Source organism: Saccoglossus kowalevskii, chromosome 18 (assembly GCF_978046115.1).
Source record: "Saccoglossus kowalevskii chromosome 18, keSacKowa6.1, whole genome shotgun sequence".
In the NCBI taxonomy this organism is placed as follows: domain Eukaryota; kingdom Metazoa; phylum Hemichordata; class Enteropneusta; family Harrimaniidae; genus Saccoglossus; species Saccoglossus kowalevskii.
The window spans coordinates 18566130-18591000 of record NC_140658.1 but is presented as its reverse complement, the minus strand read 5'-3'; the positions used below and the strand labels follow the sequence as shown (position 1 = coordinate 18591000).

The 24871-nt window shown below is 36.8% G+C and overlaps 1 protein-coding gene across 1 annotated transcript in view; it reads right to left on the bottom strand.

Moving 5' to 3' along the window:
* Nucleotides 1-19894: 19894 nt before the first annotated feature.
* The window catches only part of LOC100367247 (EARP-interacting protein homolog), a 30548-nt gene continuing 25571 nt past the window's right edge, over nt 19895-24871 (bottom strand). Inside the window, exon 10 of the mRNA XM_006811045.3 lies at nt 19895-20364. The gene's annotated coding sequence lies outside the window, so the exon portion shown is untranslated. The remainder of the gene's footprint in view (nt 20365-24871) is intronic.

Sequence of the window (24871 nt, the reverse complement as noted above, 5' to 3'; positions counted from 1 at the left end):
GCATGCTCACATCAATTAAGAACTAAACTTAGACCAACCAGAAGGTACTCCCGTTTCTTATCTTTTGCTGTCGTTTTTTTAACTGCCATTTACGCCACTTCCACCACTGATGTTGAATTTGCTGTAATTTTACTTCTGCTGCCAGTTGCAACTGGGTACCAAATTCAATTGTGGGAACAGACATGACATTTTCGCGAATAAACTTGCTGAAAACTTTTTGAACTTTGACCTCTTATCGTCGACGTAATGGTTTCAATGAATAGGCATATTTCTAACCACCCTTTATAGCCATGTTTAGTCATCGCTAACTTTAAAACTATGCAGGCATATAGTTGAACTTCCAATCTAGCGTTTACCTAGCATATCAGACTCCGCCTAACACAACCACGCCACACACGCTCGTTGTGCATACGCCCCATCACACTGTCTTTGTTTACATTCAATCGGGTCTCTATAGTGTGAGCTTATCACTGTCAGGGTGGGTGTATTTTTGAGAATTCAAAAATAACTTTTTAAATGAACTTTTAACCAACAACCCGAGTCACTGGCCTACTTTTATTTTGGATATCCCAGGCGGAGGGGGGGGGGGGGCACGGACGCGTGTACTGAACAAAAGACATTCACATATAAACAGTGACAAATCATTAGCGATGTCGGTTTCAGCATAGACCCTCCAGTAGGGTTTATGGTTTCAGTGACGTGTAAATGAAGATAAAGGCCTCAGTGTAGTAAAAGGAAACTGATTTTGTCTACACTGAGACAAAGCCCACATACCATTCTATAGAATTACCCGGATGTCAACGCAAAGCATCTCGGGTACTTTCAGGTCTTAATCAGATATGCATAACTTCGCACAAAGTTCAAACGTGCAAAATTTAGTCACTGTTTGTGAATCTTTTTTTTTTGTTCTGATCATATACCACGAGTTTTTGATTCATCGTTACATAATGCAATATATGGCGCATAATTACCAAATCCATATTATATCATATACTGTTGTGGGACTCGTGGCAGCTGGTCCTCAAGCGTGTTTTTGTGTCCCCTTTGTGTTGCTATCTTTTTGTTTGTTGCCCAGGTATTATCTTGTCTTGGTCAACGACGAAATGTGATGAAACACAGTCCCTCTATCCCTGATAGAGGGACTGTGAATGAAACAATGCAAGTGGATCATTTCACTTCAATGTAGTTGAATAAATGTGCATAGAAAACAATAATTGGTCGCTTTGACTTGGATCGCAGTGTCGAGTGTATTCCAAAGTAATCTTGAAATAATGCAGTGTTTTCACCCTCATTGGCCGCCCACCGTGATAGGGGGGCTGTGGCAGAATTTCTTTGTCTGTTTGGTTTGCTGGGCAGATACATTAGAGATTACCGGAAAGGAGGTACCCCGAACTATAATTAATGCTCTATCGTCAATTCAGTATAAATACATGTCGATTGTTGTGCAGATTTGTATTTGCGATTTAAATATGCTGCCCCTTTCACAAGATATACAGTGTATTGACGGACACAATTCCCCATTCTTCGTACATTCTCACCGTTCTCTTTTCGAGGAATATTTTTGTTTTTTAAATTATTGAAGCATAATAAAAATCTTTCAACATTTAGAATTCACCACAACGGCTATTAATTTGTAGAACATAATGGACATACTATATTACCAGTTCCCATAAACATTTGTATACACGTGACATGTCACGTGGTCGTCATAACATTTAAATATTCGTAATTCAGGACACAATACAATGAATATTGCCTGAATATAGTCAAAGCTAAGATAGACGTTTGCTGTTTATAGTTCTTGAGTAAATACCAACATTTGAATATAAACTCTATTATTTTCACACGGAAATGCTTTTAATCTTGGCGTACGTAAAAGTCAAACCATTCTCAAACATAAAAGACAATCTTCGCTGACACTCAGACAACTTGTTGCCCGAGACCAGCACCGAACACTAAATGTGTTCAAAATTCGTACTGTAACACCCTACTGGTAACTTCAAATTTGCCCAATACTTTACGAATATCACAATGTTTTAAAACATAACACGACTTGATTTTTTACTGTATTTTATATTTTAAAAACAATAGCGTTTGCGATCTCCCGGCCCCGCACTTCTCGCGTTACTTCATCGAAACAAAACATTTTAATTTTTATACTTGGAGATGATTAGACATTGATGATGAATAAAACATAATTATATATTATTAAACTTACTTGCAAAATTTATTTATTATTTTCAATATTTCAAACGAAGTTTCGGATAAAAATGTAACAACGTTTATAAATATATTATACAGGCCATAACTATATTATATATGTAGAACAAATTATATTATTAATTGAAGGCGATTGAAAACATTTTGTTTTACTTCAACAAACCATTATTCGGCTGTGTTAAAATTTTAATACATGAAATGCAAATATTTCATTGAACATTTGATATAGAATTGAAGAGGATAGTTAAATTTAAAGACGTGGTTTAGTGCATTTATCACTGACCTTTTTTTTTAGTAAAAACTGAGAATTTACTGAAATTTTGTCTGTTGACTCCAAAATTACGGTTCATTTCCAAAATTTTGCAAAATAATTTGGGCGAGCAAATCTGGTGATATCCAAGTCGAGATATCCATTTTTGGTTACCTTGACGCATTTCTCGGCATTTCAACGTAACACGCAGTTCACAAGATAGAAACAATGTAAACAGAATAACCCAAGAAATTATTTTAAGTTCTGAAATGAATGTTGACGTAACTCCGAGTGAGATTTCCACGATGGGTAACGTGGTATGGGTCATGTGGGCTCCAAATCTTCAGTGGCGGATCTAGGAGGTGTTCTTGGGGTCCGCCCCCGTTAAAAAATTCTTCAATCTGTTTTTGTATAATATCATTAACTTAGTCTGGCAATTTTAAAGTTTGGACCCCCTCCGATAAAAGAATCCTGTATCCGCCCCTGATCTTACAGTGACTGCTGCAGGCAAAACTGTTTTGTACGACACACAGTATGCTAATAGAGAAATTGCTATGGATATTGGGTCATCTATCTCATAAAAAGGAACCTAATATATACAAAAATAATCCAGTAAGTCAAATTATGTATAATTTCACTCAATATAAATCATAAACCTGCAGTTAATAACAACCAGCACATACACTGACACTGCTCATCAATCACCATAAATAAATAAACATTTCAACATTTTCCACAATTTATTTTTTACTTTTCACCAATTACCATAACATGCGATAAATGATGCCTGTTTTCAACAAATGCATATATTGACACTTTTCAATACACAGTCTGACATTCTGTCACTTTTTACCAATAACCAAACATTCTGACACTTTTCACCAAGACCATTTTGTCGCTTTTCACTAATAACCAACCATTCTCTTCTGACATTTTTCACCAATAACCAAACATTCTGACACTTTTCCCCAATAACCATTTTGTCGCTTTTGACCAATAACCAACCATTCTCTTCTGACATTTTTCACCGATAACCAACCATTCTCTTCTGACATTTTTCACCAATAACCAAACATTCTGACACTTTTCACCAATAATCATTTTGTCGCTTTCCACCAATAACCAACCATTCTCTTCTGACATTTTTCACCAATAACCAACCATTCTGACACTTTTCACCAATAATCATTTTGTCGCTTTTGACCAATAACCAACCATTCTCTTCTGACACTTTTCACCAATAACCAACCATTCTATTCTGACACTTTTCACCAATAACCAACCATTCTATTCTGACATTTTTCACCAATAATCAAACATTTTAACACTTGTCATCATAACCAAACATTTTAACACTGTTCATAATAACCAAACCATTCTGCCACTTTTCAACAATAACCAAACATTCTGACACTCTTCACCATTAGCCAAACATTGACACTATTCACCAATAACCAACCATTCTATTATGACATTTTTCACCAATAACCAACCATTCTATTCTGACACTTTTCACCAATAACCAACCATTCTATTCTGACACTTTTCACCAATAACCAAACATTCTATTCTGACATTTTTCACCAATAACCAACCATTCTATTCTGACATTTTTCACCAATAACCAAACATTCTATTCTGACACTTTTCACCAATAACCAACCATTCTATTCTGATATTTTTCACCAATAACCAAACATTCTATTCTGACATTTTTCACCAATAACAAACCATTCTATTCTGACACTTTTCACCAATAACCAAACATTCTATTCTGACATTTTTCACCAATAACCAACCATTCTATTCTGACATTTTTCACCAATAACCAAACATTCTATTCTGACACTTTTCACCAATAACCAACCATTCTATTCTGATATTTTTCACCAATAACCAAACATTCTATTCTGACATTTTTCACCAATAACAAACCATTCTATTCTGACACTTTTCACCAATAACCAACCATTCTATTCTGACATTTTTCACCAATAACCAAACATCATAACACTTTTCATCATAACCAATCATTTTGACACTTTTCACAAATAACCAAACATTCTGACACTTTTCACCATTAGCCAAACATTGAAACTATTCACCAATAACCAAATATTCTATTCTGACATTTTCCACCAATAACCAACCCTTCTATTCAGACACTTTTCACCAATAACAAACCATTCTATTCTGACATTTTTCACCAATAACCAATCAATCAATCTATTCTGACACTTTTCACCAATAACCAACCATTATATTATGACATTTTTCACCAATAACCAACCATTCTATTCTGACACTTTTCACCAATAACCAACCATTCTATTCTGACACTTTTCACCAATAACCAGCCATTCTATTCTGACACTTTTCACAAATAACCAATCAATCTATTCTGACATTTTTCACCAATAACCAACCATTTTATTCTGACACTTTTCACCAATAACCAATCAATCTATTCTGACATTTTTCACCAATAACCAAACATCTTTAACACTTTTCATCATAACCAATCATTTTGACACTTTTCACAAATAGCCAAATATTCTGACACTTTTCACAAATAGCCAAACATTCTGCCACTTTTCAACAATAACCAAACATTCTGACACTTTTCACCATTAGCCAAACATTCTGACACTATTCACCAATAACCAGCCATTCTATTCTGACACTTTTCACCAATAACCAGCCATTCTATTCTGACACTTTTCACCAATAACCAGCCATTCTATTCTGACACTTTTCACCAATAACCAACCATTCTATTCTGACACTTTTCACCAATAACCAACCATTCTATTCTGACATTTTTCACCAGTAATCAAACATTTTAACACTTTTCATAATAACCAAACATTCTGCCGCTTTTCAACAATAACCAAACATTCTGACACTTTTCACCATTAACCAAACATTCTATTCTGACATTTTTCACCAATAACCAACCATTCTATTCTGACATTTTTCACCAATAATCAAACATTCTATTCTGACACTTTTCACCAATAACCAACCATTCTATTCAGGCACTTTTCACCAATAACCAACCATTCTATTCTGACACTTTTCACCAATAACCAACCATTCTATTCTGACATTTTTCACCAATAACCAAACATCATAACACTTTTCATCATAACTAATCATTTTGACACTTTTCACAAATAACCAAACATTCTGTCACTTTTCACCATTAGCCAAACATTGAAACTATTCACCAATAACCAAACATTCTATTCAGGCACTTTTCACCAATAACCAACCATTCTATTCTGACACTTTTCACCAATAACCAACCATTCTATTCTGACACTTTTCACCAATAACCAAACATTCTATTCTGACATTTTTCACCAATAACCAACCAGTCTATTCTGACATTTTTCACCAATAACCAAACATTCTATTCTGACACTTTTCACCAATAACCAACCATTCTATTCTGATATTTTTCACCAATAATCAAACATTCTATTCTGACATTTTTCACCAATAACAAACCATTCTATTCTGACACTTTTCACCAATAACCAACCATTCTATTCTGACATTTTTCACCAATAACCAAACATCATAACACTTTTCATCATAACCAATCATTTTGACACTTTTCACAAATAACCAAACATTCTGACACTTTTCACCATTAGCCAAACATTGAAACTATTCACCAATAAGCAAATATTCTATTCTGACATTTTCCACCAATAACCAACCCTTCTATTCAGACACTTTTCACCAATAACAAACCATTCTATTCTGACATTTTTCACCAATAACCAACCATTCTATTCTGACACTTTTCACCAATAACCAGCCATTCTATTCTGACACTTTTCACCAATAACCAATCAATCTATTCTGACATTTTTCGCCAATAACCAACCATTCTATTATGACATTTTTCACCAATAACCAACCATTCTATTCTGACACATTTCACCAATAACCAACCATTCTATTCTGACACTTTTCACCAATAACCAGCCATTCTATTCTGACACTTTTCACCAATAACCAATCAATCTATTCTGACATTTTTCACCAATAACCAACCATTTTATTCTGACATTTTTCACCAATAACAAACCATTCTATTCTGACACTTTTCACCAATAACCAAACATTCTATTCTGACATTTTTCACCAATAACCAACCATTCTATTCTGACATTTTTCACCAATAACCAAACATTCTATTCTGACACTTTTCACCAATAACCAACCATTCTATTCTGATATTTTTCACCAATAACCAAACATTCTATTCTGACATTTTTCACCAATAACAAACCATTCTATTCTGACACTTTTCACCAATAACCAACCATTCTATTCTGACAGTTTTCACCAATAACCAAACATCATAACACTTTTCATCATAACCAATCATTTTGACACTTTTCACAAATAACCAAACATTCTGACACTTTTCACCATTAGCCAAACATTGAAACTATTCACCAATAACCAAATATTCTATTCTGACATTTTCCACCAATAACCAACCCTTCTATTCAGACACTTTTCACCAATAACAAACCATTCTATTCTGACATTTTTCACCAATAACCAATCAATCAATCTATTCTGACACTTTTCACCAATAACCAACCATTATATTATGACATTTTTCACCAATAACCAACCATTCTATTCTGACACTTTTCACCAATAACCAACCATTCTATTCTGACACTTTTCACCAATAACCAGCCATTCTATTCTGACACTTTTCACAAATAACCAATCGATCTATTCTGACATTTTTCACCAATAACCAACCATTTTATTCTGACACTTTTCACCAATAACCAATCAATCTATTCTGACATTTTTCACCAATAACCAAACATCTTTAACACTTTTCATCATAACCAATCATTTTGACACTTTTCACAAATAGCCAAATATTCTGACACTTTTCACAAATAGCCAAACATTCTGCCACTTTTCAACAATAACCAAACATTCTGACACTTTTCACCATTAGCCAAACATTCTGACACTATTCACCAATAACCAGCCATTCTATTCTGACACTTTTCACCAATAACCAGCCATTCTATTCTGACACTTTTCACCAATAACCAGCCATTCTATTCTGACACTTTTCACCAATAACCAACCATTCTATTCTGACACTTTTCACCAATAACCAACCATTCTATTCTGACATTTTTCACCAGTAATCAAACATTTTAACACTTTTCATAATAACCAAACATTCTGCCGCTTTTCAACAATAACCAAACATTCTGACACTTTTCACCATTAACCAAACATTCTATTCTGACATTTTTCACCAATAACCAACCATTCTATTCTGACATTTTTCACCAATAATCAAACATTCTATTCTGACACTTTTCACCAATAACCAACCATTCTATTCAGGCACTTTTCACCAATAACCAACCATTCTATTCTGACACTTTTCACCAATAACCAACCATTCTATTCTGACATTTTTCACCAATAACCAAACATCATAACACTTTTCATCATAACCAATCATTTTGACACTTTTCACAAATAACCAAACATTCTGTCACTTTTCACCATTAGCCAAACATTGAAACTATTCACCAATAACCAAACATTCTATTCAGGCACTTTTCACCAATAACCAACCATTCTATTCTGACACTTTTCACCAATAACCAACCATTCTATTCTGACACTTTTCACCAATAACCAAACATTCTATTCTGACATTTTTCACCAATAACCAACCAGTCTATTCTGACATTTTTCACCAATAACCAACCATTCTATTCTGACACTTTTCACCAATAACCAACCATTCTATTCTGATATTTTTCACCAATAACCAAACATCATAACACTTTTCATCATAACCAATCATTTTGACACTTTTCACAAATAACCAAACATTCTGACACTTTTCACCATTAGCCAAACATTGAAACTATTCACCAATAAGCAAATATTCTATTCTGACATTTTCCACCAATAACCAACCCTTCTATTCAGACACTTTTCACCAATAACAAACCATTCTATTCTGACATTTTTCACCAATAACCAACCATTCTATTCTGACACTTTTCACCAATAACCAGCCATTCTATTCTGACACTTTTCACCAATAACCAATCAATCTATTCTGACACTTTTCGCCAATAACCAACCATTCTATTCTGACACTTTTCACCAATAACCAACCATTCTATTCTGACACTTTTCACCAATAACCAGCCATTCTATTCTGACACTTTTCACAAATAACCAATCAATCTATTCTGACATTTTTCACCAATAACCAACCATTTTATTCTGACACTTTTCACCAATAACCAATCAATCTATTCTGACATTTTTCACCAATAACCAAACATCTTTAACACTTTTCATCATAACCAATCATTTTGACACTTTTCACAAATAGCCAAATATTCTGACACTTTTCACAAATAGCCAAACATTCTGCCACTTTTCAACAATAACCAAACATTCTGACACTTTTCACCATTAGCCAAACATTCTGACACTATTCACCAATAACCAGCCATTCTATTCTGACACTTTTCACCAATAACCAGCCATTCTATTCTGACACTTTTCACCAATAACCAGCCATTCTATTCTGACACTTTTCACCAATAACCAACCATTCTATTCTGACACTTTTCACCAATAACCAACCATTCTATTCTGACATTTTTCACCAGTAATCAAACATTTTAACACTTTTCATAATAACCAAACATTCTGCCGCTTTTCAACAATAACCAAACATTCTGACACTTTTCACCATTAACCAAACATTCTATTCTGACATTTTTCACCAATAACCAACCATTCTATTCTGACATTTTTCACCAATAATCAAACATTCTATTCTGACACTTTTCACCAATAACCAACCATTCTATTCAGGCACTTTTCACCAATAACCAACCATTCTATTCTGACACTTTTCACCAATAACCAACCATTCTATTCTGACATTTTTCACCAATAACCAAACATCATAACACTTTTCATCATAACCAATCATTTTGACACTTTTCACAAATAACCAAACATTCTGTCACTTTTCACCATTAGCCAAACATTGAAACTATTCACCAATAACCAAACATTCTATTCTGACACTTTTCACCAATAACCAAACATTCTATTCTGACACTTTTCACCAATAACCAACCATTCTATTCTGATATTTTTCACCAATAACCAACCATTCTATTCTGATATTTTTCACCAATAACCAAACATTCTATTCTGATATTTTTCACCAATAACCAACCATTCTATTCAGGCACTTTTCACCAATAACCAACCATTCTATTCTGACATTTTTCACCAATAACCAATCAATCAATCTATTCTGACACTTTTCACCAATAACCAACCATTATATTATGACATTTTTCACCAATAACCAACCATTCTATTCTGACACTTTTCACCAATAACCAACCATTCTATTCTGACACTTTTCACCAATAACCAGCCATTCTATTCTGACACTTTTCACAAATAACCAATCAATCTATTCTGACATTTTTCACCAATAACCAACCATTTTATTCTGACACTTTTCACCAATAACCAATCAATCTATTCTGACATTTTTCACCAATAACCAAACATCTTTAACACTTTTCATCATAACCAATCATTTTGACACTTTTCACAAATAGCCAAATATTCTGACACTTTTCACAAATAGCCAAACATTCTGCCACTTTTCAACAATAACCAAACATTCTGACACTTTTCACCATTAGCCAAACATTCTGACACTATTCACCAATAACCAGCCATTCTATTCTGACACTTTTCACCAATAACCAGCCATTCTATTCTGACACTTTTCACCAATAACCAGCCATTCTATTCTGACACTTTTCACCAATAACCAACCATTCTATTCTGACACTTTTCACCAATAACCAACCATTCTATTCTGACATTTTTCACCAGTAATCAAACATTTTAACACTTTTCATAATAACCAAACATTCTGCCGCTTTTCAACAATAACCAAACATTCTGACACTTTTCACCATTAACCAAACATTCTATTCTGACATTTTTCACCAATAACCAACCATTCTATTCTGACATTTTTCACCAATAATCAAACATTCTATTCTGACATTTTTCACCAATAACCAACCAGTCTATTCTGACATTTTTCACCAATAACCAAACATTCTATTCTGACACTTTTCACCAATAACCAACCATTCTATTCTGATATTTTTCACCAATAACCAAACATCATAACACTTTTCATCATAACCAATCATTTTGACACTTTTCACAAATAACCAAACATTCTGACACTTTTCACCATTAGCCAAACATTGAAACTATTCACCAATAAGCAAATATTCTATTCTGACATTTTCCACCAATAACCAACCCTTCTATTCAGACACTTTTCACCAATAACAAACCATTCTATTCTGACATTTTTCACCAATAACCAACCATTCTATTCTGACACTTTTCACCAATAACCAGCCATTCTATTCTGACACTTTTCACCAATAACCAATCAATCTATTCTGACATTTTTCACCAATAACCAAACATTCTATTCTGACACTTTTCACCAATAACCAACCATTCTATTCTGATATTTTTCACCAATAACCAAACATTCTATTCTGACATTTTTCACCAATAACAAACCATTCTATTCTGACACTTTTCACCAATAACCAACCATTCTATTCTGACATTTTTCACCAATAACCAAACATCATAACACTTTTCATCATAACCAATCATTTTGACACTTTTCACAAATAACCAAACATTCTGACACTTTTCACCATTAGCCAAACATTGAAACTATTCACCAATAAGCAAATATTCTATTCTGACATTTTCCACCAATAACCAACCCTTCTATTCAGACACTTTTCACCAATAACAAACCATTCTATTCTGACATTTTTCACCAATAACCAACCATTCTATTCTGACACTTTTCACCAATAACCAGCCATTCTATTCTGACACTTTTCACCAATAACCAATCAATCTATTCTGACATTTTTCGCCAATAACCAACCATTCTATTATGACATTTTTCACCAATAACCAACCATTCTATTCTGACACATTTCACCAATAACCAACCATTCTATTCTGACACTTTTCACCAATAACCAGCCATTCTATTCTGACACTTTTCACCAATAACCAATCAATCTATTCTGACATTTTTCACCAATAACCAACCATTTTATTCTGACATTTTTCACCAATAACAAACCATTCTATTCTGACACTTTTCACCAATAACCAAACATTCTATTCTGACATTTTTCACCAATAACCAACCATTCTATTCTGACATTTTTCACCAATAACCAAACATTCTATTCTGACACTTTTCACCAATAACCAACCATTCTATTCTGATATTTTTCACCAATAACCAAACATTCTATTCTGACATTTTTCACCAATAACAAACCATTCTATTCTGACACTTTTCACCAATAACCAACCATTCTATTCTGACAGTTTTCACCAATAACCAAACATCATAACACTTTTCATCATAACCAATCATTTTGACACTTTTCACAAATAACCAAACATTCTGACACTTTTCACCATTAGCCAAACATTGAAACTATTCACCAATAACCAAATATTCTATTCTGACATTTTCCACCAATAACCAACCCTTCTATTCAGACACTTTTCACCAATAACAAACCATTCTATTCTGACATTTTTCACCAATAACCAATCAATCAATCTATTCTGACACTTTTCACCAATAACCAACCATTATATTATGACATTTTTCACCAATAACCAACCATTCTATTCTGACACTTTTCACCAATAACCAACCATTCTATTCTGACACTTTTCACCAATAACCAGCCATTCTATTCTGACACTTTTCACAAATAACCAATCAATCTATTCTGACATTTTTCACCAATAACCAACCATTTTATTCTGACACTTTTCACCAATAACCAATCAATCTATTCTGACATTTTTCACCAATAACCAAACATCTTTAACACTTTTCATCATAACCAATCATTTTGACACTTTTCACAAATAGCCAAATATTCTGACACTTTTCACAAATAGCCAAACATTCTGCCACTTTTCAACAATAACCAAACATTCTGACACTTTTCACCATTAGCCAAACATTCTGACACTATTCACCAATAACCAGCCATTCTATTCTGACACTTTTCACCAATAACCAGCCATTCTATTCTGACACTTTTCACCAATAACCAGCCATTCTATTCTGACACTTTTCACCAATAACCAACCATTCTATTCTGACACTTTTCACCAATAACCAACCATTCTATTCTGACATTTTTCACCAGTAATCAAACATTTTAACACTTTTCATAATAACCAAACATTCTGCCGCTTTTCAACAATAACCAAACATTCTGACACTTTTCACCATTAACCAAACATTCTATTCTGACATTTTTCACCAATAACCAACCATTCTATTCTGACATTTTTCACCAATAATCAAACATTCTATTCTGACATTTTTCACCAATAACCAACCAGTCTATTCTGACATTTTTCACCAATAACCAAACATTCTATTCTGACACTTTTCACCAATAACCAACCATTCTATTCTGATATTTTTCACCAATAACCAAACATCATAACACTTTTCATCATAACCAATCATTTTGACACTTTTCACAAATAACCAAACATTCTGACACTTTTCACCATTAGCCAAACATTGAAACTATTCACCAATAAGCAAATATTCTATTCTGACATTTTCCACCAATAACCAACCCTTCTATTCAGACACTTTTCACCAATAACAAACCATTCTATTCTGACATTTTTCACCAATAACCAACCATTCTATTCTGACACTTTTCACCAATAACCAGCCATTCTATTCTGACACTTTTCACCAATAACCAATCAATCTATTCTGACACTTTTCGCCAATAACCAACCATTCTATTATGACATTTTTCACCAATAACCAACCATTCTATTCTGACACATTTCACCAATAACCAACCATTCTATTCTGACACTTTTCACCAATAACCAGCCATTCTATTCTGACACTTTTCACCAATAACCAATCAATCTATTCTGACATTTTTCACCAATAACCAACCATTTTATTCTGACACTTTTCACCAATAACCAATCAATCTATTCTGACATTTTTCACCAATAACCAAACATCTTTAACACTTTTCATCATAACCAATCATTTTGACACTTTTCACAAATAGCCAAACATTCTGCCACTTTTCAACAATAACCAAACATTCTGACACTTTTCACCATTAGCCAAACATTCTGACACTATTCACCAATAACCAGCCATTCTATTCTGACACTTTTCACCAATAACCAGCCATTCTATTCTGACACTTTTCACCAATAACCAACCATTCTATTCTGACATTTTCACCAGTAATCAAACATTTTAACACTTTTCATAATAACCAAACATTCTGCCGCTTTTCAACAATAACCAAACATTCTGACACTTTTCACCATTAACCAAACATTCTATTCTGACATTTTTCACCAATAACCAACCATTCTATTCTGACATTTTTCACCAATAACCAAACATTCTATTCTGACACTTTTCACCAATAACCAACCATTCTATTCAGGCACTTTTCACCAATAACCAACCATTCTATTCTGATACTTTTCACCAATAACCAACCATTCTATTCTGACATTTTTCACCAATAACCAAACATCATAACACTTTTCATCATGACCAATCATTTTGACACTTTTCACAAATAACCAAACATTCTGACACTTTTCACCATTAGCCAAACATTGAAACTATTCACCAATAACCAAACATTCTATTCTGACATTTTCCACCAATAACCAACCCTTCTATTCTGACATTTTTCACCAATAACAAACCATTCTATTCTGACACTTTTCACCAACAACAAACCATTCTATTCTGACACTTTTCACCAATAACCAAACATTCTATTCTGATATTTTTCACCAATAACCAACCATTCTATTCAGGCACTTTTCACCAATAACCAACCATTCTATTCAGACACTTTTCACCAATAACAAACCATTCTATTCTGACATTTTTCACCAATAACCAATCAATCAATCTATTCTGACACTTTTCACCAATAACCAACCATTATATTATGACATTTTTCACCAATAACCAACCATTCTATTCTGACACTTTTCACCAATAACCAACCATTCTATTCTGACACTTTTCACCAATAACCAGCCATTCTATTCTGACACTTTTCACAAATAACCAATCAATCTATTCTGACATTTTTCACCAATAACCAACCATTTTATTCTGACACTTTTCACCAATAACCAATCAATCTATTCTGACATTTTTCTCCAATAACCAAACATCTTTAACACTTTTCATCATAACCAATCATTTTGACACTTTTCACAAATAGCCAAATATTCTGACACTTTTCACAAATAGCCAAACATTCTGCCACTTTTCAACAATAACCAAACATTCTGACACTTTTCACCATTAGCCAAACATTCTGACACTATTCACCAATAACCAGCCATTCTATTCTGACACTTTTCACCAATAACCAGCCATTCTATTCTGACACTTTTCACCAATAACCAGCCATTCTATTCTGACACTTTTCACCAATAACCAACCATTCTATTCTGACACTTTTCACCAATAACCAACCATTCTATTCTGACATTTTTCACCAGTAATCAAACATTTTAACACTTTTCATAATAACCAAACATTCTGCCGCTTTTCAACAATAACCAAACATTCTGACACTTTTCACCATTAACCAAACATTCTATTCTGACATTTTTCACCAATAACCAACCATTCTATTCTGACATTTTTCACCAATAATCAAACATTCTATTCTGACACTTTTCACCAATAACCAACCATTCTATTCAGGCACTTTTCACCAATAACCAACCATTCTATTCTGACACTTTTCACCAATAACCAACCATTCTATTCTGACATTTTTCACCAATAACCAAACATCATAACACTTTTCATCATAACCAATCATTTTGACACTTTTCACAAATAACCAAACATTCTGTCACTTTTCACCATTAGCCAAACATTGAAACTATTCACCAATAACCAAACATTCTATTCTGACACTTTTCACCAATAACCAAACATTCTATTCTGACACTTTTCACCAATAACCAACCATTCTATTCTGATATTTTTCACCAATAACCAACCATTCTATTCTGATATTTTTCACCAATAACCAAACATTCTATTCTGATATTTTTCACCAATAACCAACCATTCTATTCAGGCACTTTTCACCAATAACCAACCATTTTATTCTGACACTTTTCACCAATAACCAACCATTCTATTCTGACACTTTTCACCAATAACCAACCATTCTATTCTGATATTTTTCACAAATAACCAACCATTCTATTCTGATATTTTTCACCAATAACCAACCATTCTATTCTGATATTTTTCACCAATAACCAACCATTCTATTCTGATATTTTTCACCAATAACTAACCATTCTATTCTGATATTTTTCACCAATAACCAAACATTCTATTCTGACACTTTTCACCAATAACCAACCATTCTATTCTGATACTTTTCACCAATAACCAACCATTCTATTCTGACACTTTTTACCAATAACCAACCATTCTATTCTGACACTTTTCACAAATAACATTCTGCCTATTTTTATCACTTACCAAACATCCAAAAATGTAATCCATTAAATATATGACAGGGACTATATACTGGTATTTCCAATGCATACTCATGACATTTTTCTTTGTAATTTATAGCACATATGGTAGAATAGAAAAATGTTTTTTTTCTGTTTCAGTGAATGTGTATCAAACCAAATAAACCTTGAATGCATCTATTCAAAAGTTATGTATTTTACAGTAAGAAAATTTAGAGCAGTTTCAATTTCTATACTAATATGCGCATGGTTTTGTTTGTAAGGCAGGGCAGTATAGGATTGGTTATGTTAACATACACATTTATATAGATGTTTTACAATCCTAACATAATATTGACATGCTCATTGAATGTATTAATTAGATTACTACAACCACACTGTCTGATTTTATCTGAAAAATGTGTTTTCTTTTTTTTTCACTCAAACGGATTGATCATTAATTTAAAGCACCGCTTATCGATAACAACACACACGCTAAAAGCACAAAGGCTCATGGGTAGATGCCTGTTGACAATGACATGCTTTGGCCATCTGACACATGCGCAGATGATGACTCACCTCGCTTTAAACCTTGTATATTGCATTATGGGAAAGATACTCCAATTGAATTCTCAACCACTGGATGTCAAGCATATAATGAACTGAATTTCATGAAATGTGTGATATTTTTGAAAATTGGCAGATATTAGTGAAATTCCTGCCAAAATTGCATTTATTTCAGAGCACAATATTCCTAACCAGAGTAAACAAATGTGTCATACACTAAAATGTGAACATACAAAGCTAGCACAGAATATACCATGCTAGTCACTCATGTTTCCCATATGTGTTCCACTGTGCTTTTCTCAGCGCATGAAAGCCTTGTAGACTTCCACAGTAAAGTTGAGAAGTATGACATCACTCCGTAGTCGTGAATATACACACATTAAGAAATTTTTTTAAAATATATGACTTTTAGCTGAAATTAATTTTTGCTGAAAAGACTTTTGGGCTTTTCTGTGAGGAATCTATTTTCACTGATTCATGGCGAGTTGAATCACAGTCCCTCCACAAAGGACTATGGTTGAATCATGAAGGTATAAACAGATACAGTTTATACCTAAATGGTTGAATCATCCCTTCAGCGAAAATTAATTCTAAGCGAAGATAAAGTATTTTACAGTATTTGACATTCTGCACAATTAAGTGAAAATGTTATTTTGCATGAAATCTTTCAAAATAGCCTCAGTTTCAAATAATATTACACACACAATATGCATGTGAGAAGACACTGAAATACTGTAAGGTAGTCACTCAAGTACTCAATAGACATGGGAGACAATCAAAGTCACAATATACATGTACTGTGGAATACTTTATTTTCGCTGGAATAAATTTTCGCTGAAAAGGCTTTTTGGGCATTTTGCTTGGAATTTATTTTCACTGATTTTTGATGAGTTTAATGTGAAATATAGGAAAAAAAGTATATTCGCTGGATTTTATTTTCACGGAATCATCCCTTCAGCGAAAATAAATTCCAAGCGAAAATAAAGTATTCTACAGTAGTTGATTCTCAAAGTGTTCTTGTCTGCATGTCGGAGTTTTACTTTTTCATGCACTCACACCCACAAATGAAATTACTGAGCGAAAACAAGCTATTTTCAGAATACTGTTCACTGGTATTTAATTTCACAATTGTGATATTTTGAGCGTAACACTAAATTTTAAGTTCAAAAATTTTACAGTAAAACTATGAATTCTAATCTAATTTTATAGATTCTGTAGGATTTAAAGGCTGGTGGTCATCGCGCAGCTCACTGAATGATTAATGCATTTACAGTAAAAGTGAATGTCAGGTGACCTACGTCAAGAAAATCCTTATTTACTAGTTGTGTTTCTGGTTCAGCTTCTTTAAACTTCCATAAATGACATTTTTGACAAGATGCTGTTTATTATCATAAGACTTTGAAAAGAACCGTAAAATCTGTATTAGAAGCCGCACCCATTCTTTATGAACAATTCAGACCCCAAAATTTACCATTTCTCATATGTGTAGATGCTCTAATAGAAGCCCCATACCCTCTGTAGCATTGTAACATTTTAATAGAAGCCGCAGCTTTTTATACAGATTTTACAGTATCAGTATATGAATAACAGACTAGTGAATTGATCTGGAGGGCTGTGAGCAGGCCTTACAAACAAGTCAGTCAGCGCTTACAAGTTCCCATGTATGTACTGAAGTCAGCTAATCAGTGATGATACAGAATTCTCTGCCATCTACGTATTTACATAGCGATCAATAAATCTTGAGTGTACTGGGAAGGACACTTTGAATGGCTGGAATCCAGTCTAATGAAATTTCCACCCATATTTATAACTGCAATACCGGTAAGAATTGGGATGCAATTCATTTCATTTTTTATTGTAATCATCAAGACATCTCTAAGTCTAGAATACAAATCCTGACATAACAGTGTTTCCTCTGAGCCAGTAAGTCATGCCACTGATGCATTTGTTCGTCAAGTCAGCATACAGTCATAATTTGTTTTCTTCTTGAAGACCAAAACCCAAAGAAACAAGCTGAATCAACATGACATGGGTATTTATTTTGACTCTCCAAAAAATCAGTTCTGTTAGAGTACACTCTGTTGAGCAATAAGGATTTTAATTTTTTCATTCTTTTCATTTTTATTCTTAATTTAATTTAGCTTAATTTTTTATATTTTAATATTGCTTTTAGTGTGTTTGTTTGTTTGGTTTGTAATTCTGTTTGTTATACTTTAGAAAACCTGTATTACATAGGTTACAAATAAAACTTATCAATTTCTGCTCGAGATATACCCCTCAGTTTATGCGAATCACGCTGACAATCCGTTCTTATGACATCTGCACTTAAGACAAACCAGGCAAACACATCAAGCTGTAGGCCGAATTTGTTGTGAATATGGATATCAAAATGCAAATCATTGAGTCAGTAAATCAGTAAATTCGATTACTATAACAATCAGCTTGCTACTGAGACCACAGGGATTAAAATCAAAACCTTGGTGAATAATTGACACATTGGGGAGATAAATCTTCATATACCTTAAAGCTCATGGCCTAATATAAACCCCAAAATCATGAAGTTATGGAATGAACACACAAACTAAGAAATGAACACACACACTAAGAAATGAACACACAAACTAAGAAATGAACACACAAACTAAGAAATGAACACACAAACTAAGAAATGAACACACAAACTAAGAAATGAACACACAAACTAAGAAATAAACACACAAACTGAAAAATGAACACACAAACTAAGAAATGAACACACAAACTAAGAAATGAACACACAAACTAAGAAATGAACACACAAACTAAGAAATAAACACACAAACTGAAAAATGAACACACAAACTAAGAAATGAACACACAAACTAAGAAATGAACACACAAACTAAGAAATGAACACACAAACTAAGAAATGAACACACAAACTAAGAAATGAACACACAAACTAAGAAATGAACACACAAACTAAGAAATGAACACACAAACTAAGAAATGAACACACAAACTAAGAAATGAACACACAAACTAAGAAATGAACACACAAACTAAGAAATGAACACACAAACTACGAAATGAACACACAAACTAAGAAATGAACACACAAACTAAGAAATGAACTTGAGTTTTAGAGATTTTCAATATTTATTCCAATAAAATTTAAATACCTAATATATTTAGTCTTGGTTATATTTGCATTATACAGAGCAAAAGAAAATATTGTGTAACAGTTTCACCAATTTATGAGCTGTGATCTGACATTACAACACAACGTGGGAAAATCTGTCTTATGACAGTGATGTTCATGAAGACTATTCACATAAAAGTATGGAAATATCAGGACATCAAGTGCTAGAAGACTCAAACTGGTTTAAACTGATCTGAACCAGTGTGTTCCAGATTAAATGTCAGTATTGTCTCTGAAGCTGTGTTACTATATCTTCTACCGGTATATAACAGCTTCCCTGAATGGCTGGAAACAGTTCGTTGAATGGTTTCCCAGCATATCTTCTATATTACAGTTCATCCAAGTGGCTAAAAACAGTGCCTTAAATGGTTTTTGAAGGATATCAAGGCATGGCTCATTGCACCTGGAGCAGAATAAAAAGTGAAACAAGTCATTGTCAATGAAATAGGTCCCCTCTCAATATATGAGTTTTTTTTTTTTTACAAACTTTTAACATTAAGACATGTCTTTGACATTTTGGTGTTAATATTTGTTTCTGTGGACCTAATAAAAATAGTTTTTTTTCACTGGATGAGATGTTTCTCTCTTTCTTTTCATTTTATATTTTTGTCTGTAATACTGTCACCATAAATACATAGGGATAAGATATGATGTTGTCCACAGTGACCTGGAGTTGTGACGTCCACAGTGACCCGGGGTTGCGTAGTTCACAGTGACCTGGGGTTGTGTTGTCCACAGTGACCTGGGGTTGTGTTCTCCACAGTGACCTGGGGTTGTGTTGTCCACAGTGACCTGGGGTTGCGGTGTCCACAGTGACCTGGGGTTGTGTTGTCCACGGTGACCTGGGGTTGTGTTGTCCACAGTGACCTGGGGTTGTGTAGTCCACAGTGACCTGGGGTTGTGTTGTCCACAGTGACCTGGGGTTGTGTTGTCCACAGTGACCTGGGGTTGTGTTGTCCACAGTGACCTGGGGTTGTGTAGTCCACAGTGACCTGGGGTTGTGTTGTCCACAGTGACCTGGGGTTGTGTTCTCTACAGTGATCTGGGGTTGTGTTGTCCACAGTGACCTGGGGTTGCGTAGTTCACAGTGACCTGGGGTTGTGTTGTCCACAGTGACCTGGGGTTGTGTAGTCCACAGTGACCTGGAGTTGTGTTCTCCACAGTGATCTGGGGTTGTGTTGTCCACAGTGACCTGGGGTTGCGTAGTTCACAGTGACCTGGGGTTGCGTAGTTCACAGTGACCTGGGGTTGTGTTGTCCACAGTGACCTGGGGTTGTGTTGTCCACAGTGACCTGGGGTTGCGTAAGTTCACAGTGACCTGGGGTTGTGTTGTCCACAGTGACCTGGGGTTGTGTTGTCCACAGTGACCTGGGGTTGTGTTCTCTACAGTGATCTGGGGTTGTGTTGTCCACAGTGACCTGGGGTTGCGTAGTTCACAGTGACCTGGGGTTGTGTTGTCCACAGTGACCTGGGGTTGTGTAGTCCACAGTGACCTGGAGTTGTGTTCTCCACAGTGATCTGGGGTTGTGTTGTCCACAGTGACCTGGGGTTGCGTAGTTCACAGTGACCTGGGGTTGTGTTGTCCACAGTGACCTGGGGTTGTGTAGTCCACAGTGACCTGGAGTTGTGTTCTCCACAGTGACCTGGGGTTGTGTAGTCCACAGTGACCTGGGGTTGTGTAGTCCACAGTGACCTGGGGTTGTGTTGTCCACAGTGACCTGGGGTTGTGTTCTCTACAGTGATCTGGGGTTGTGTTGTCCACAGTGACCTGGGGTTGCGTAGTTCACAGTGACCTGGGGTTGTGTTGTCCACAGTGACCTGGGGTTGTGTAGTCCACAGTGACCTGGGGTTGTGTTGTCCACAGTGACCTGGGGTTGTGTAGTCCACAGTGACCTGGGGTTGTGTTGTCCACAGTGACCTGGGGTTGTGTTGTCCACAGTGACCAGGGGTTGTTTAGTCCACAGTGACCTGGGGTTGTGTTGTTCACAGTGACCTGGGGTTGTGTTGTTCACAGTGACCTGGGGTTGTGTTGTCCAGTGACCTGGGGTTGTGTTCTCCACAGTGACCTGGGGTTGTGTTGTCCACAGTGACCTGGGGTTGTGTTCTCTACAGTGATCTGGGGTTGTGTTGTCCACAGTGACCTGGGGTTGCGTAGTTCACAGTGACCTGGAGTTGTGTTGTCCACAGTGACCTGGGGTTGTGTTGTCCACAGTGACCTGGGATTGTGTAGTCCACAGTGACCTGGGGTTGTGTAGTCCACAGTGACCTGGGGTTGTGTTGTCCACAGTGACCTGGGGTTGTGTTGTCCACAGTGACCTGGGGTTGTGTAGTCCACAGTGACCTGGGGTTGTGTAGTCCACAGTGACCTGGGGTTGTGTTGTTCACAGTGACCTGGGGTTGTGTTGTCCACAGTGACCTGGGGTTGTGTAGTCCACAGTGACCTGGGGTTGTGTTGTCCACAGTGACCTGGGGTTGTGTTGTCTACAGTGACCTGGGATTGTGTAGTCCACAGTGACCTGGGGTTGTGTAGTCCACAGTGACCTGGGGTTGTGTTGTCCACAGTGACCTGGGGTTGTGTTGTCCACAGTGACCTGGGGTTGTGTAGTCCACAGTGACCTGGGGTTGTGTAGTCCACAGTGACCTGGGGTTGTGTTGTCCACAGTGACCTGGGGTTGTGTTGTCCACAGTGACCTGGGGTTGTGTTCTCCACAGTGACCTGGGGTTGTGTTGTCCACAGTGACCTGGGGTTGTGTAGTCCACAGTGACCTGGGGTTGTGTTGTCCACAGTGACCTGGGGTTGTGTTCTCCACAGTGACCTGGGGTTGTGTTGTCCACAGTGACCTGGGGTTGCATAGTTCACAGTGACCTGGGGTTGTGTTGTCCACAGTGACCTGGGGTTGTGTTGTCCACAGTGACCTGGGGTTGTGTTCTCCACAGTGACCTGGGGTTGTGTTGTCCACAGTGACCTGGGGTTGTGTTCTCCACAGTGACCTGGGGTTATGTTGTCCACAGTGACCTGGGGTTGTGTTGTCCACAGTGACCTGGGGTTGTGTTCTCTACAGTGATCTGGGGTTGTGTTTTCCACAGTGACCTGGGGTTGCGGTGTCCACAGTGACCTGGGGTTGTGTTGTCCACAGTGACCTGGGGTTGTGTTGTCCACAGTGACCTGGGGTTGTGTTCTCCACAGTGACCTGGGGTTGTGTTGTCCACAGTGACCTGGGGTTGTGTTGTCCACAGTGACCTGGGGTTATGTTGTCCACAGTGACCTGGGGTTGTGTTCTCTACAGTGATCTGGGGTTGTGTTTTCCACAGTGACCTGGGGTTGTGTTGTCCACAGTGACCTGGGGTTGTGTTGTCCACAGTGATCTGGGGTTGTGTAGTCCACAGTGACCTGGGGTTGTGTTGTCTACAGTGACCTGGGGTTGTGTTGTCCACAGTGACCTGGGGTTGTGTTGTTCACAGTGACCTGGGGTTGTGTTGTCTACAGTGACCTGGGGTTGTGTTGTCCACAGTGACCTGGGGTTGTGTTGTTCACAGTGACCTGGGGTTGTGTTCTCTACAGTGACCTGGGGTTGTGTTGTCTACAGTGACCTGGGGTTGTGTTGTCCACAGTGACCTGGGGGTTGTGTTGTCTACAGTGACCTGGGGTTGTGTTGTCCACACTGACCTGGGGTTGTGTTCTCTACAGTGACCTGGGGTTGTGTTGTCCACAGTGACCTGGGGTTGTGTAGTCCACAGTGACCCGGGGTTGTGTTGTCCACAGTGACCTGGGGTTGTGTTCTCTACAGTGATCTGGGGTTGTGTTTTCCACAGTGACCTGGGGTTGTGTTGTTCACAGTGACCTGGGGTTGTGTTGTCCACAGTGACCTGAGGTTGTTTAGTCCACAGTGACCTGTGGTTGTGTTGTTCACAGTGACCTGGGGTTGTGTTGTCCACAGTGACCTGGGGTTGTTTAGTCCACAGTGACCTGTGGTTGTGTTGTTCACAGTGACCTGGGGTTGTGTTGTCCACAGTGACCTGGGGTTGTTTAGTCCACAGTGACCTGTGGTTGTGTTGTCCACAGTGACCTGGGGTCATGTTGTCCACAGTGACCTGGGGTTGTTTAGTCCACAGTGACCTGGGGTTGTGTTGTTCACAGTGACCTGGGGTTGTGTTGTCCACAGTGACCTGCAGTTGTTCTGTCCACAGTGACCTGGGGTTGTGTTGTTCAGTGACCTGGGGTTGTGTTGTCCACAGTGACCTGCAGTTGTTCTGTCCACAGTGACCTGCAGTTATTCTGTTAACAGTGAGCTGCAGTTATTCTGTTCACAGTAACCTGGGATTGTGTAGTCCACAGTGACCTAGGGGTGTGTTGTCCACAGTGACCTGGGGTTGTGTTCTCTACAGTGACCTGGGGTTGTGTTGTCCACAGTGACCAGGGGTTGTTTAGTCCACAGTGACCTGGGGTTGTGTTGTTCACAGTGACCTGGGGTTGTTTAGTCCACAGTGACCTGGGGTTGTGTTGTCTACAGTGACCTGGGGTTGTGTTGTCCACAGTGACCTGGGGTTGTGTTGTCCACAGTGACCTGGGGTTGTGTTGTCCACAGTGACCTGGGGTTGTGTTGTCCACAGTGACCTGGGGTTGTATTGTCCACAGTGACCTGGGGTTGTGTTGTCCACAGTGACCTGGGGTTGTGTTGTCCACAGTGACCTGGGGTTGTGTTGTCCACAGTGACCTGGGGTTGTGTTGTCCACAGTGACCTGGGGTTGTGTTGTCCACAGTGACCTGGGGTTGTGTTGTCCACAGTGACCTGGGGTTGTGTTGTCCACAGTGACCTGGGGTTGTGTTGTCCACAGTGACCTGGGGTTGTGTTGTCTACAGTGACCTGGGGTTGTGTTGTCCACAGTGACCTGGGGTTGTGTTGTTCACA